Source organism: Ananas comosus, linkage group 22 (genome assembly GCF_001540865.1).
Source record: "Ananas comosus cultivar F153 linkage group 22, ASM154086v1, whole genome shotgun sequence".
In the NCBI taxonomy this organism is placed as follows: Eukaryota; Viridiplantae; Streptophyta; class Magnoliopsida; order Poales; family Bromeliaceae; genus Ananas; species Ananas comosus.
Genome location: NC_033642.1, coordinates 10266782 through 10280286, shown reverse-complemented (window position 1 = coordinate 10280286; position 13505 = coordinate 10266782). Strand labels below are relative to the sequence as shown.

General features: G+C 36.0%; 1 pseudogene; it reads right to left on the bottom strand.

Moving 5' to 3' along the window:
- LOC109727156 lies at positions 80-5304 on the bottom strand (annotated as a pseudogene).

The following is a 13505-nucleotide window of genomic DNA, read 5'->3' as shown; positions in this document are numbered from 1 at the left end:
AAATCATTAAAGACTGCTGCTTGTGCTCATCCATATTTCATATTAGCATGCGCATACTATCAGCAATAACAGTAGGAAGTAGCAAGAAGATAGCAATATATATTAAGATAAGAATTAAGAGTAGCGAGGGCAAAGTATCTCCAAGAGATCACAAACGTATACCCCATCCCAAAAAGCTGGTCCTCCCCACTACAAAACACGAGACATGAGAGAGAGAGAGAGAGAGAGAGAGAGAGGATGTCGAGAGACAAAAGAAGATAAAAATACCCACCTCATAGTTCCAATACCACTTCACCCATTTTCCCAACTAGAACCATCATGTATTCCCAACCTCCTTTATCCAACAACCCCACCTTATTCATGTACATTATATGATAACAAACCCCGCCACACCATGTATAAATTCTCCAATCCCCTCTTTCTTCTCTATCCCCAGTATACCTGCCCCATTTCACCCAAAAAAAAAAAACAGCAGTACTAAAAAAAAAACAAAACTTGAAAACAACTATTAAGGCAAATCCTTGTCCTTTCAACATGCGTCGAGTTATGATTACCTCGGATAAGGCCGTGCTGGGAAAGACTTTGCATGCCTCATCTGCGGAGTTGGACGGCGGGATGCAGGACTCAAAGTCTGAGATCGCTGCAGCATATCCACCATAGATGGTGTTTGATAAGCTTGGACCAGGCTCCCGCTATCAGTTGAGTCCCCACGCGCCGTTGCCCTCTGCCATGAGTGGGAGCTTAGACCCGAAAGAACATACGCCCTCCCAGACGCCTCGTACCTTTGCCGATTGGCCATCCTCTCCTGCACCTCCCTCAACTCGGCATCCAACGCCGCGCACAACCGGTCACCAGACTGCCCTGACACAGACTCTGACAGTGCTCTCCTACAATTCTCAAGTATAGACACTGCCTGTGAGAGGTCACCGTGTTCAGCGGCGGATCTTGCTTCCCCCATGGCCTCTGCGGCCAGAAGCCGGTTCCTCTGTCGGTCCACCTCCACTGAAGTAACCTGTTCTTTGACAGATGGTGGTCTGGAAATTTTGACCTCCATGTCACCCACCCTGACAGTCTCCATCCTCACGGGATCTCTATAGATGCACCCTACTTTAAGCAGCAAGGTATCCTCAGAGGCAGGTGGAACATTAACTGACACAAGGAAATCCCTTTCTTCTTCAGCATACAGGTCCCCTACTTCTACGCATCCACTTTGCTTGTTTTCTACAACCTGACTAGCATAGCTGCCTGACTTTATAAGACCGAGTTGCACGCCAGGGTGCACGGCCTCCACCTCCACGCGCATATCCTGCACCACCACACTTAGAAGCCTCAGCCTCGATAAATGAGAAGGTCCCCCCTGAGGTCTCAGAGATCGAGTGCAACGATACCGAATCATGGTCGGATCCGAACCCGAAGACATGAACAGGCACCCGCTGACTGGTGCTCCCGCAAATGGTGGATGGTACGAGAGCACTGTAGTCCGGCTGTGTATGGTGTAAACTGCCAATGGTGGGCATGACGGTGTACGTATCTTGGCCGTCGGAGAGAAGTATGATGCTACAGACAGGGTTCCTCTCCTTACAGTCTTCAATCACTTTGGCACCTTTTCTAAGGCCCTCAGCTATATTGGTCCCGCCACTGGACGTCAGGGAATTAACAGCTTGCAAGCTGTGCTGACGGCCAGACTCTGACATCCGACGGAGGGGGAACAGGCGACGGGCAGTTGATGAGAAGGCAATGACAGAGAGCCGATCCGAGGGGCCAAGGTTTTGGATCACAAACCCCATAGCCCTCTTCAGCAATGCCAGCTTGGTGCCAGCTTGGTGCCAGCCATGCTGCCACTAACGTCAAGCACCGTCACAAGATCCACAGGTGCTCGAGAACTAGTATGGGCAAGTGGAGCTTTCAGATGGATCAGAATGGTAAAGTTCTCTTCGAAAGCGGACTGTGAAATTTCTGAGAACTCTGGGAATGCCTTGATTTCTACTGTTTTCATACAGCTGGTCAGAGATTCTTTAGCTGCTGCTTCAGAGGGGGAGTCCAGAGGCTCATCATCATCGAAACAGCAGGGCTCTGAAGCATCACGGAAGAGGGGCATCAGATGGTGCTGCTGCTGCCTATTCGATGAGTCAGCACGAGGGAGCCGTCGCAGTATGTTCATATAGCCATCGTCTTGGGCATGGGCCCAATTGAGTGGGTTAACACGGGCTCTTCCATGAGCAGAGTCAGAGGAAGGGGGCCCACGGAAGGGAATTTCCTTCCATTTGGCCCTACAGACAGGGCAGACTTGGTTGCCATGTTTCACATTTGAGGCAATACAGTGAAAATGGAAAGTGTGTGAGCATTCTGCGGTGAACAGAGCATGACCTTGTCCAGGTTTCATGGAGGCCAGGCATATGGCACATGTTTTCTGAAAATTTAAAAGAATAAACATTTAGGATGTGAAGATCAAAGATTTTATAATACACCGGCCGACTAGAATGGAAGAAAATGAGGCAGCTAGTAAAAGGCATACAGTCCCACTCAACTTAGTATATATAAGCAATAAAAACAAGAAGAATAAAAGTAAGATGATGTCAATCAACACTCTGCATGCATTATGCTAGGGAGCAGCATTTAATTTCATATGAGCTGGCCCAACTGATATGAATAGCTGGAAATTACATGTGAAAATAATCATGCAGGCAATCTTAGCACTATAAGCAGAATAATTCAATTATCTAGCACTAAAAAAAAATGTAAACATAACTTTAGACACAAAAGAGCAGTATGATTTAAATAATTCCACAACAAAGAAGAATACACTACAATGATTGAATAATGTAGAAATGTAGCTACATTTAACTGCCAGAACAAAATCGCTGTTACTCATTTGTCATCACAGGCGACCTTGTTCTAAATTATAATAGGACAACCATATGGTCAGAAAATGAATCAGATATACTGGAAAAGAAAATGCCGCAAGCACTGTATCAAATATAATACGAAAGAAGAAAGGACACATATATAAACAACAAAATAAGGCCATGGAACATTCAATGAAGGAAAAGTCTATTTAAATTTGTGTCATGATTTCAACCGACCATATGTTATTTCATTATCAGAAGACATACTTTACTTCATGGGCTATAAAAGTTGAAGCCACCAAAACTGAATAACAAAGGGCCAGCACATGCACCATGTGACTTCAAGAACAGCTTATGCACTGCGAGAACTGGCAAGTAAACATTTGGCAAACAAAAAAGTGCCGCATAAGTTTTATTCCACACGGCCTGTTCGACTAGCACATGTCCTTTGTTTTCTATGTAGTTTCTTAAATGTTATTTCTTAACTCACCAATCCTCTTTTCTTTTCAGCTTAAAGGACTCACAGATAAGTAAAAGGGATAAAATACACCAACCAAAGAAGTTTGAGTCGAAGTAGCAGATAACTAGATCTGTCCACATTAGAAGATAATGTATGAGCATATCTCAATGAGCCTAAGGAAAATAATCAGTTACTTGCGAACGTGCCGAGAGCAAAGGCAACGTAGTATCTGTTATGCTAAAGTAACTAACCCATTAATCACACCAACCCAGAACTCCTAGCTGGAGACTCTTCTGCTAGCAACAAACACGTAATAAAAGGGTTGTTTAGAAATTGCAAACACTGATGGACGAACAGAAGAAAGTAAAGTTGCTTCAGCTGCGATTTTCCTACTAAAGTCCCTGAAGGCCACTTACTGTATTTTAGGAACGAGTAAAAGTTTCTTTCTAAATAGCAGTAAAATGAATCATATCACATCAGACACAAATAAGTAGTAAATGTCTAACCAATTCATTAATCTATGCTCAATCAGAAGTTTTTGCCGCAAGGTCTTAGCTTAGAATAATTTAATTGCAAAGTTTTTTTTTCTCTTTTTGAGAGAGAGAGAGAGAGAGAGAGAGAGAGAGAGAGAGGAATAGTAACCTATCTGTTTCATTCATTAGAAAAAAGAAAAAAGAAAAAAGAAAAAAGAAAAGAAAAAGAAAAAAAAGAAGAAGTGAGGCAGCAGGGCCTCGGGTTGATTGCAAAGCTTGGAAGGTAAATTCCGGTAGAAAAAAGGCATTAGATTTCAAGCAAAGAAGCGAGTTTCCTATTCAAGCTAGCCTAGCAGCGGGGTTGATGAAATGGAAAGGGGAAAACTGCAGCAACCCTTTTGCAATATTAATAATAATAAGCAGAATGGCACTGTTTCTGAAAGGGAGTAGCGCACTTTATCCCCGCAAAAGGAGTGAAAGAAAGGGAGAGGACCCCAGAAAGGAAAGAAAGAGAGACCCTCCCGGCCGCTCCTCCCTCTCTCTCTCTCCCCCCCTCCCCTCCTCTCCCCCTCTCCCACCCCCACCCATCATCAAATTACATGATTTGAAATGAAACAGCAAGCAAGCAGCAACAGCACAGCTGGTCGAGAGAGAGAAGAGAGAGAAGAGGGAGAGCACCAACGCAAAAGGGGCATATGCACCACCTACCTCATCTCTACACAACCCTATTATTATTATATTATATTATACATAAAAAGCAAACGCTTTTAACATGGAAGCCGAGATTACTAGCTAAATCCCCCAACAGTATAATAGGCAGAGGAAGAGAAAAAAAAAAAAAAAAAAAAAAAAAAAAAAAAAAAAAAAAAAAACTACCAAATAAACAAAAAGACAGTAGAAAAAACAAAAATAAATTTCGACTGTCTAAAATTTATAACGGAGGATTTGGGGTAAAATAAGTATAAGAAGAAGAAGAAAAAGAAGAAGAGAGGGATTCGACCTTGGAGGATCTGCTCCCCGATTTGGAGAGCCTGAGGCCGGAGGAGGTGGGGATGGGCGTGGTGGGCATAAGAGCACCCCGCGAATTAACCGTCGACGCTTCCGACGACGGCGACGGCTCCTCCTCGGGGCGCCGGGGGGTAGGGGAGGAAGCGTCGTGGTCGCCGCCGCCGTCGTCGTCGTCGAGGGACCGGGGGACGTAGACGCAGAGGTTTAGCCCTAGTGCGAGCTTCGCCTTCCTCCACCTGCTCCCCATGATCGAAGACCACCCTTAATCGCTTACCACCTCAATCTCAGATCCGATCCATGTCTCCTCGCTCTGCGGCGCGCGGATCTACTAAAACCTAGAGTTTCCACGCGGGTTAGAGGAAGATAGGAGGCCTACGGGTGGGAGAAGGAAGTGGCTTCTTCCCCTCGTTCGTTGCGGAAGCCGCCATTAACGAGGTTGGAGAGAGAGAGAGACGGGGAGAGAGAGATAGGAGTAGTAGCGACAGGAGGAGGAGGAGGCGTAATAATAAACGAGTATAAAATAACAATAAATATAATAATAATAATAATAATAATAATAATAATAATAATGGTGGTGGTGGTGGTGGTGGTGGTGGGTTTTGTTGACCTTTGGGAGCAGCTTTTTAGAAAGAGAGGGAGAGAGAGAGAGAGAGAGAGAGAGAGAGAGAGATATGGGTGGTAGGGGGCCGGCCACAGCAGGAAAGGAAAAACAAACAAGGAAGAAATTAAATAGCATCTGCTCGCTCTGAAGCTCTCTTTGGGGTAGGGTAGTGTGGTTGTGCTGCGCTTTCCCGTCTTATCCAATTATTACTCACAAGATGCGTTTTCTGCCAACTGTATTTGTAGGGAACTCTACTGCTCACCAAATAAAAGTGCTTCATACTTCATAGATAGATAGATAGATAGACCAATAATAAATAAATAAAATTATAATCTAAAATAATATTAAAAATTCATATAACATGTATTAACATCTAACAAGTGTTTAATCCTTTTTGCTCTCACCCTAATTATTCTAAAGTGACATAATATGATTCAGAACATATTTAAACTGACGAATATTCAATTAGATTAAAATTTTAAATTTTTTAAAACATATCACAATATAAAATTATAATATTTATAAATAATTTAACATTCACATAATTTTTAAATTGCCAACTGTGACGAAAGTAATGGAGAATATATGAAAAGGTTTCTATTATCGGTTTATTTATATTTTGAGTTATCGGATGAAAATAAATTATAATTTATATATAGTAGTATAAAATTTGTGTTTTAGAGGGAAAAAAAACACGGCGCAAACACTGGGCCGTTGTTACATGTCATAAACCAAAACAACAGCCTTCGTATTTGGTTAATCCTTCCATTCACGTTACCCCAGTACGAAAATATTCGCATTAATTTGTATAATAATAATATTCGCTTTCCTAGTTACTATTTATTTTGTTTAATATTTAACGCGGTGACTCAACGATGACTACTGAATGAGTTAACTAAAGTAAGGTAAATTTTAAACATCATCCCCATAATTTTATATTTTTGTACTTTGGTATTCCATAATTTAAAATATATCAATTTAGTATTTTAGTTTTTTTTTTTTTCGTCGGCTTATTCATCAATATTTTGTTAAATTATATATAAAAAAAATTTTATATATTTTTTTAGATTTATCAAATATTTATTTTAATACTTTTTAATTTTAACTTTATCACTGATTTAATAACAAAAATTAATAAAAAAATATTAATAAAAAAACTATAGAATACTTAATTAATATATTTTAAACTACGAGATATTAAATATATATATATATATATATATATATATATATATATACACAAAACTATGAGGTGGTATTTGAAGTTTTACCATTAAAATAAAATAAGAGCATCATGCAGTGATGTAGCACCTAGCATGTACGCAATGCATGATAGAATAATAAGATAATAAAAGCAAGGACAATAATAAAAGTTGATTTTAAAAAACAAAAATAAAAATGAAGAGTCAAGCCTCGTAATTTGGGACCGAACAGTCATTTCCTAATCGGACAACCACGAAATGACAGTCCCAAATGTCTCCCTTTTTTTTCTCTTATTATTGTTTTGGAGTTTTTATTTTTTTATTTTTTATCCTTTCACTTTAAAAAGTTTTGAGTGTCTATTCAAGTATTCATTTTCCTACTCTCATCTCATGGACTGTTTAAACGCTAGTAAGTATCGTGGCAAGGCCAGTTAATTAACTAATTAGTTGGATAATTAATTTTGCGGTTGCATGACGAGCCATGCCCTCTCACCTGTTAACACGTGTTACTATTATATTTTTAATATTTTATTATAGTACTTGACGTGGAAATAACATTTAGTCAAAAAAAATTTCATACTAACTAGCTTATTTTGATATTGGAATAGAATCTAAAAAAAAAAAAAGAATCTAAAAAAATAATTTACAGTGATTTGAAATAGAGAAGGAAATTAAGCATTAACACAGTATCTTGATTCCCGAAAAAGGCTTTTTTTTTGAAAAAAAAANCTAAAAAAATAATTTACAGTGATTTGAAATAGAGAAGGAAATTAAGCATTAACACAGTATCTTGATTCCCGAAAAAGGCTTTTTTTTTGAAAAAAAAACAACAAAAAAAAAAAAAAAAAAAAAAAAATCAAATGAAGGGAAAAAAGATCTGGGCAATAAATAAAAAATTAATCTCGTTAATTTAATTACTCATTTGTATTGTATGCCCTGGTGGGATTTAATTTATATTATTATTATATTCGGCACTAGTTTCGATTGAGACTAATTAGTTTTTAATCGCACAAAGTTAATATATGATGACATCATTGTTTTGACAATGGGGTCTTAAACTCAATTAAGGGACTTTGTTTTATGGGTGGAGCCTGGAGCCCCACCAAGGATGCAACAAAGGAGGAAGTTTCTTACGATGTTGGATTGGATGAATGGTCCCTTTCGTGCTTAACCCACGCACCCAACTCGATCGAGCCGAGTCAAACGGGGTTTGAGTAATTAAGTTTTCTTTTTTCTTAATTAAGATAATAAAAATATATAAAAATAAAAGAGAAATCACCTGCATCATGCTCAAGTCTCTTTCGCCGAACCCACGTGTCACGCTCCGATAACGTCACTAATCACTTTGCTGATTATAATTAGTTGACCATTTTAAGGATCAGATGTCGTGCATCTTACTTTTCAACTGTCATGACCTTATTTGTCGTTTAGTTAGACTTGTAAAACCTATAAAATTCAGAGGATCATTTTCGTTTCTAATTGTTAAGTCTATTTTTTAACTGTTATCTACTGTATGAATCTTTAAAAATAATACTCAGTATATTTGATACTTCATTCACATATATATTCTTTCTCTCTCAAGCAAAAAAATAAAACTATTTTTTTGCTTATTATTAATATTTAATAAGATTAGTTAATTTTTAATTAGGATAATATTATATATAATATGGAAGCTTGCTAATTCCGAACTTTTTGTTATTAACCGTACATGGGGTTAGCAAAGCTAGCTAGTAGTGGTGAAATTTGTGCAGAGTATTAATTGCGTCACTATATACCGGGGTTGCATCACTTCAAGTGATGCGATGGCGCCATGTACGTATGTGAGCCGATCGAGTTTGCGCCTTTGCGGTGGTGGTGGCATCCTTATCTATGATGATATATCTACTGCTTTGAGATTCGGGTGAAATTAATATTGGTGGGTCCGGGTCCTGGAGAATAACTGCAGGTAGCTCTTTAATTTGTGTTATTTCATCTGCCAACGCATGCAATTAGAGGTTGGTGGACCCACATATGCATTCATGCTTTTGGTTAATGGCCTCCACCTCTGTATATCCTCCTCTATGAAGATGCCAACTAATGCACGCAATCATCGACAAGATCAAAATCAGACGACAACTGCAGAATCCATTAAAATATATATAAATACTTTTATAATGGGTAAAACTGACAACTAGACAGCGAGACACCAATCAATCGTACGTGAAAATATCATTCATCGGTCTTCAGTTTCGAATCTTAAAGCAAAACTAATAGTGGTGATTTTGTCTTACTCGACGGATATTGTGTTCTAAAAACATTATATATTAAATTCTTATTATTATCTTTTTTTATGTTATTATTATTCTACTAATGCGCGCGATTTGATGCTCTGAGCGGAGAACCTTATTAAAAATCTTGTCGCTTTAGCATATTCATTTAAGTGCCTTAATTAAGAAGATTTTGCCGCAAGTGTAAATTGGCAGATCTAATGTGATAATTAAAAAACAATAAACTACACAAATTAAAATAAAGATTTGGTCCTAGAATATTTATTGGATAGTCATTTCAGCATTATTTGGAGGGGGGAAAAAATATAAAAAATAATAATATCACTTGCCTAATAAACAAACTATATATATATATATATATATATATATATATATATATATATATATATATATATATATATATATATATATATATATATATATATATATATATATATATGGCTCTGTAGATAGAGTACAGCAGAAGCATGAATACTGTCATTATTATTTATAAACTAATAATGGTATATGCTTAACTGACCGTCACTAGAGCAAGTGGCAAAAAACTTGATGGTTGGTACCCGAGGTTTCAAGTTCGAATCCTAATTGATTCATATTTTCAGCTAAGTTTATTTCTAAATAAAATAAATAAAGTGGGTAGCGTGATACCTATCTCTAAAAAAAAATAAAAAAATAATGGTATATGCTCGGTGCAGTTTTCAGTGATATAATGGAAAGCAATTACAGATATTTTTTTAAAAAAATCAGCTTCTTTTACTTTTACAACAAATTTATAATAACTTTGAAGTATTTCAGTTGTTTTTCATTGCTCCAAAAGAGGCATTCAAACACTCTCTTCTAAATATAAATGTAACTACTTTTTATAAAACAATAAAACTACTTTAATATTATAAATTTACATGACATTTAAACTTAGCCCTAAATGCCTAGCTAGGTATATTAGGGATAAATGACAAATCAAACTATTGAAGACATAGTAGCTAGATATCAGCATACTGATCGAAGATTGAAATTACAATCCTCATATGAGCTTAAATTTGAGACTTGTATTCATGACTTTAAATTCAGGCTTAATTACAAAAGCCCTTCTTGCTCTTTAGACCGTATCTCATTTATTTTCTGTACAAAAAAATAATGTCGGATATTTTTTGTACTGTACTAAAAATTTAGAATAATCAGTGAATTAGTTTGCGAAGTACGGGAGTATAACTGATATATTTATTAATACTGAAAATAATTAAGAGAGGAGCTGAAATATTAAAAATATATTGATATACAGATGCTCGATAAAATACGATTACAGGAAAAAAAAGAAAAAAAGAAAAAAGAAATCAGGGAGGAGAACTTTTAATGGTCGGATAATAAGGGACGTCATGATTATATAGGCTGCGTTTGGTTGGAGGGATATCCCAGAACAAGACGGGATATTCCTCCAAACACAATGCATTTTGGAACAACCGGGTTGTTCCCGGAACAACCCGGTTGTTTCCGGAACAACCCGTTAAGCCGGGAACAATCCGGTAAGATTGTTCTCCCTAAAAGGGAGAACAAGCCGGAACAAGAGATTTGGGCTTTTTTTTTTCTTTTTTTCTTTTTTCTGGCCTTTTAATTTTTTATACTTTATTTTAATTAATTTCAAATAAATTAAATGAATGCTTAAATTTAATAAATAAATATATTAATATAAATATTATTTTTATGATAATATATTTATACTTAAATTTTATTATATAATATAAATTAATTAAATTTGATATATATTTTATTTTATTAAGTTTTATCATTTATATATTAATATTTAATTATTTTATTTTATATTAAGTATTATATACATAAAATCATTTTATCATATTATATATATATATATATATATATATATATATATATATATATAATTTGTATTGAAATTTATACTTAATTTTAATGATAATATATTTATACTTAAATTTTATGTAATAATATAAATTAATTAAATTTGACTATATTTTTTATTTTATTAAACTCTATCATTTATACTTTATATTTAATTATAATATATTTTGTATTTGTATTAAAATTATTATACGTAATTATTAATTAAAAATATGGGATACTTGTTAGTATTATATCTTATCATTAATATATTTATGAATAAATATAGAATAAAATTAGTTACATTAAATAAATTATTATTATATATAAATAAATAATTATTTTAATTAGATTCTTAGCATAATCATTTATTTATAAATTACTATATGAAATAAATTTTATATAATAATACTTAATATAAATTAATTATTTTATTTTTAAAATTATTTGACGTTGTTCTAGACTTTTTATCCAAACGCTATTAAGGATATCCTCTAGAATATCCTCGAATGCATCCAAACACAAATTTACAATTGTTCTATCTTGTACCGGAATATTTCCTGTTCTCGGGAACAATAAAAGTTGTTCTCCAAAATTTAGTTCTCCAACCAAACGCAGCCATAGAGTATGTGAGTGGTTGCGAGCCAAATGTTGATTAATTGCTACATTAACTGGCGAACAAAAGACCAAGTGTTGCATTATTGCAACAAAGACCCACCAACATTGTGGGCTAGGATTGGACCTAAGTGGAGTGGGATGGGTCACCCCTCCTTTTGGTTGCTTTTTTTTTTTTTTTCTTCTTTTTTNACAAAATATGATGCTGCAATTCAGATCTATATGTTTTTTAATAGCATATATATATATATATATATATATATATATATATATATATATATATATATATATATATATATATATATATATATATATATATACAGACACATAAATGTCCCCGTATTAATAGTATATATACAGACACATAAATGTCCCCGTATTAATAGCTTTGTTCCCTCTGCAACAAAATAATTGAGAAACAGCTAGCACTGCACCATTCCAGTACCACAAAAGTCAGTTTATGTGGGCGCTCCGTACTCGAACGCTCAATAGCCCCACCCGAGAAATTAAAATGTTCACCCTACCGGTTATTACCGCACATGAAATGTTTTGTATTTTAGATCATAAAAGAAAGACAATTTTAATTCGGTGCAACCTAAAAAACACGAATATATATTTGCGACGGAAAAGAGCCTAATAATATTTGGAAATCAGAAGGTTGAATTTCGAATGTCAGCGTCGCAGCTATATATGATTTGTTTCAGAAAAGATTTAAGAACTTTGCAGCAGTGAACAGTATATATCATCTGATTAATGGGAGGTTGGGCCTGCGGGTGTTATTGGCCCAACCTTAAACGTCGTATTATCCGCGCGCCTTACGGCCTGTTAGATTTGATCAGTGTGATAATCAAGAGAGGATTTAGAATCTGAACAAGTTACTTATGAACCAAGATATATGTTCGATCTTCGTCCATGTACCGATGCCTTGGCCCAAACTATTCTGCTTTGTGTATAGTAGTGCACCAGAAAACACGAATTAAAAGTGATTGTTTGTCAGAATTGCAAGGTGCCTCTTATGGCGTCAAGCGAAAAGTTTAGTACGATGCTATGTAAAGCCAATCTTAGAGTGCAGTGTCTCCCTTGAGTGTGTTAGGTTCGTCTCAACTCCTGATGAGGCAGTAACCTACTAACATTCATGCTGGGCCGAGTTAGACTCATTAGGTTTCTGTTTCTTTATTGGATCAGGCTGTGAACCTCTGGCTTGTCGAGCTCGTATGTGCATGGTCGCAGCAGAGCCAGATCTAACCCAACTTGGTCCGGCCCATTTTCGTCACTTCGACCAGGAGCTGTGGTCTTCCCATGTGGTCTCCATTTCTTTCTTGCTGAAAAAATCACTCCCGGTCAAAAGGAGATCAAATACTTTGTTCGCTATAGAAAATTTAAACAATTGAAGGATTAATTTTCGCTAGCACTGTATATGTAACTATCCGGCTCAAAATGTTTTAAATTCTCTCCAATTGGCTATAAATAGGACAAATAACAATAAAACAAGTAATTCACCATATATATTTATTATCTGTGACCGGCTGTAGTGGATCGCCTTTAAACCTGATAGATATATATATAGGTATATATATATATAGATGGTAGTTTTAAAATAAGAGCCTACATGACCGATCCACCATATATTAGTATAGCGCTATAACCATAAGAAAACAAACATAGAAAGGCTGTAATCATTTGTTGGAGAACAAACTGCTGGCCGGTAAAAATTGTGAGTGTGTGAAGGACCAAGGCTTAAATAGTGAATATGAAAATTACCGATGTGCGACCGTGAAGAAATTATATTTCCCTGATTTACCAAGCGGAGATATGTGACAGAGTTCACGTATTTGAAATGGCAGAAAATGAGGGACATTAATTTTGAAGAATTAGGAGAAAATAGAATTTTCATGTGAATAATAATAACAGTTCGTATACATATATAATTTAGGGTAAAGGACTTTGCAGGTGTCTTTAATTTTCTTCATTCGGGATGGCGTAGACGTCATCAGAGAGGACCAAGCCATCGTGGATGGTTCTCCAGGAGTTCCGAAGAGAGAGAGATCGGGCGAGGGAGAGAGGGGAGAAAGGTTGAGAGAGAGGGAAAGGAGAAGGCCCAGAGAGAGAGAGAGAGAGAGAGAGAGAGAGAGAGAGAGGAGAAGGCCTGAAGAATGAGGAACAGTGCAAGAGAGAGAGGAGA